Here is a 4,152-nt window from a genome sequence, read left to right on the forward strand (position 1 = left end):
CAGCACAATTTTTCAATCATTCACGGACATATGCACTCTCATTGTCACATTTTTTCTCTGTGAGTTATCATAACATTTTGTGTATATTTCCCTGTGCTATACAGTGTAATCTTGTTTATCTATTCTACAATTTTGAAATCTCCACCCCCCTGGCAACCACAAGTCTGTATTCTCTGTCTATGAGTCTATTTCTGTCCTGTATTTATGCTTTGTTTTTGTTTGTTTGTTTTTGTTTTTGTTTTTTAGATTCCACATATGAGCGATCTCATATGGTATTTTTCTTTCTCTTTCTGGCTTACTTCACTTAGAATGACATTCTCCAGGAGCATCCATGTTGCTGCAAATGGCAATATGTTGTCGGTTTTTATGGCAGAGTAGTATTCCATTGTATAAATATACCACCTCTTCTTTATCCAGTCACATGTTGATGGACATTTAGGCTGTCTCCATGTCTTGGTTATTGTAAATAGTGCTGCTATGAATATTGGGGTGCAGGTGTCATCCTGAAGCAGGGTTCCTTCTGGATGCAAGCTCAGGAGTGGGATTCCTGGGTCATATGGTAATTCTATTCCTAGACTTTTGAGGAATCTCCACACTGTTTTCTACAGTGGCTGCACCAAACTGCATTCCCACCAGCAGTGTAGGAGGGTTCCCCTTTCTCCGCAGCCTCTCCAGCATTTGTCATTTGTGGATTTTTGAATGATGGCCATTCTGACTGGTGTGAGGTGATACCTCATTGTAGTTTTGATTTGCATTTCTCTGATAATTAGTGATATTGAGCATTCTTTCGTGTGCCTTTTGATCATTTGCACGTTTTCCTTGGAGAATTGCTTGTTTAGGTCTTCTGCCCATTTCTGGATTGGGTTGTTTATTTTTTTCTTATTGAGTCATTTGAGCTGCTTATATATTTTGGAGATCAAGCCTTTGTCGGTTTCACTTGCAAAATTTTCTCCCATTCCATGGGTTGTCTTCTTGTTTTACTTCTGGTTTCCTTTGCTGTGCAGAAGCTTGTAAGTTTCATTAGGTCCCATTTGTTTATTCTTGCTTTTACTTCTTCTAGGAGAAAATTTTTGAAATGTATGTCAGATAATATTTTGCCTATGTTTTCCTCTAGGAGGTTTATTGTATCTTGTCTTATGTTTAAGTCTTTAATCCATTTTGAGTTGATTTTTGTATATGGTGTAAGGGTGTGTTCTAGCTTCATTGTTTTACATGCTGCTGTGCAGTTTTCCCAACACCATTTGCTGAAGAGACTGTCTTTATTCCATTGAATTGCCTCCTTTGTCGAAGATGAGTTGACCAAAACTTGTGGGTTCATTTCTGGGCTCTCTATTCTGTTTCATTGGTCCATATATCTGTTTTGGTACCAATGCCATGCTGTCTTGATGACTATAACTCTATAGTATTGTCTGAAGTCTGGGAGAGTTATTCCTCCGGCCTCTTTCTTTCTCTTCAGTAATGCTTTGGCAATTCTAGGTCTTTGATGGTTCCATATAAATTTTGTTATGATTTGTTCTAGTTCTGTGAAATATGTCCTGGGTAATTGGATAGGGATTGCATTAAATCTGTAGATTGCCTTGGGCAGTGTGACCATTTAACAATATTTATTCTTCCAATCCAAGAGCGTGGAATATCTTTCCATTTTTTAAAGCCTTCTTTAATTTCCTTCATCAATGGTTTATAGTTTCCTGTGTATAATTCTTTCGCCTCCTTGGTTGGATTTATTCCCAGATATTTTATTACTTTGGGTGCTATTTTAAAGGGGATTGTTTCTTTACTTTCTTTTGCTGTTGATTCATCATTAGTGTAAAGAAATGCAGCTGATTTTTGAACGTTAATTTTGTAACCTGCTACCTTGCTGAATTCTTCAATCAGCTCTAGTAGCTTTTGTGTGGACCTTTTAGGGTTTTCTATATGTAGTAACATGTCATCAGAATATAGTGACACTTTTACCTCTTCTTTTCCAATTTGGATCCCTTTTATGTCTCTCTCTTGCCTGACTGCTGTGGCTAGGACTTCCAGGACTATGTTAAATAGGAGTGGTGATAGTGGGCATCCTTGTCTTGTCCCAGACTTTAGTGGGAAGCTTTTGTGTTTCTCACCATTGAGTACTATGCTGGCTGTAGGTTTGTCATATATAGCTTTTATTATGTTGAGATATGTTACCTCTATACCCACATTGGCAAGAATTTTTATCATAAATGGGTGTTGAATTTTATCAAATGCTTTTTCTGCATCGCTTGAGATGATTATGTGTTTTTCATCCTTTCTCTTGTTGATGTGATGTATTACATTGATTGATTTGCATATGTTGAACCAGCCTTGTGTCCCTGGGATGAACCCCACTTGGTCATGATGTATAATCTTTTCTATGTGTTGTTGGATTCTATTTGCTAAAATTTTGGTGAGGACTTTGGTGTCTATGTTCATCAGTGATATTGGCTTATAATTCTCTTTTTTTTGTAGTGTCTTTGCCTGGTTTTGGTATCAGGGTGGTGGTGGCTTCATAGAATGTGTTTGGGAGTATTCCCTCCTTTTCAAACATCTGGAAGAGTTTGAGAAAGACTGGTATGAGTTCTTCTTTGTATGTTTGGTAGAATTCCCCCGGTGAAGCCGTCTGGTCCTGAACTTTTATTTGTAGGGGGATTTTTAATTGCTATTTCTATTTTCTTTCTAGTGATCAGATTGTTCAAGTGTTCAGATGCTTCTTGATTCAGTCTTGGTGGACAGTATGTTTCCAGAAACTTGTCCATCTCCTCTAGTTATCCATTTTGGTTCCATATAGTTTTTCATAATATTCTCATATGATATTCTGTATTTCTACTTTGTTTGTTGTAATTTCTCCATTTTCCTTCCTTATTTTGCTAATTTGTGCTCTCTCTTTTTTCTTCTTTGTGAGTTTGGCCAGAGGTTTGTCAATTTTATTTACTTTTTCAAAAAAACAGCTTTTGGTTTGGTTGATTTTTTCTATGGTCTTGTTAAACTCTATTGTATTTAATTCCTCTCTGATCTTTATTATTTCCTTCCTTCTGCTGCTTTTTGGGGCTTATTGTTCTTCTTTTTCTAATTGATTCAGCTGGTGGGTTAAATTGTTTATTTGCAATTGTTCTTCTTATCCTGGGCCTTCTTGACAACTCACAGCAAGACTCTGCTGCTATGATTTTGACACCTGCATGCTTTCCATGTCTTCTCATGTTACCCATGTTCAGCGAAGTCCAAGGTTTAGTTATCCTGGATAAGTCACAGTAACTTTAGTGAAGGTTTTTTCCATACAGAAGGAAAGAGAAAGTCCTCTACAGAAAGAGTAACCTCACAGAAATGACTTAAGCCATTGTTTGCTTGTCTTTATTCCTTTATTTATTGTATTTCTTACTTTATGAATATTTATTTAAGTGTTTATTTATTGTATTTATTCCTTTAAGAGTGATTATAAGTAATGTATCAAAGTTCTCCAGAGAAACAGAACCAATGGGTTGGATCTATGTCTCTTTCTAAATTGAATCTCTTCTTATAAAGAGATTGGTGATAAGGAATTGGCTCATATCATTATGGAGAATGACAAGCCCCAAGGTCTTCAGGGTGAATCAGCAACCCGGAGACCCAGGAGAGCAGATGGTTTAGTTCCAGTGGGAGTCGAAGACCTACCCCTGCAGGGGAGCCAGTGGTGCTGGTTCCAGTCCAAAGGTCAGTGGGCTTGAAGAGCCAGGAAAAGTGAATGTTCCTGTTGGAGGCTTCAGCCAGGAAAAGGATGCTGTCCCCACTCAAGGCAGCTAGGCAGAAAGAGCTCCCTTTTACACATCGATGGGGCAGCCTTTTTATTCCATTCAGGCCTTCAACTAATTGAGCGAGGCCCACCCACATTAGGGAGGGCAATCTGCTGTGCTCAGTCTGCTGACTTAAATGTTAGCTTCCTCCAGAAACACTCTCACAGAAACAGAATTATGTCTGACCAAATATCTGGGCACCCATGGTCCAGTCAAATAGATGTATTAAATTAACTGTCCCAAGTACTGTTTCTAAATACACGTGTTCCTTTACCTCTGTGTTTAACTGTTTCCTGCATCTACGTGTCTGACAGTCATTCGTCCTAGTCTGCATCTTCTCTGTGATTGTGGACTTTCTTCCTTTTCCCTTCTCATCCAACAGGTGCCC

The sequence above is a fragment of the Vicugna pacos genome, unplaced genomic scaffold, assembly GCF_048564905.1.
Source record: "Vicugna pacos unplaced genomic scaffold, VicPac4 scaffold_18, whole genome shotgun sequence".
Classification (NCBI taxonomy): Eukaryota; Metazoa; Chordata; class Mammalia; order Artiodactyla; family Camelidae; genus Vicugna; species Vicugna pacos.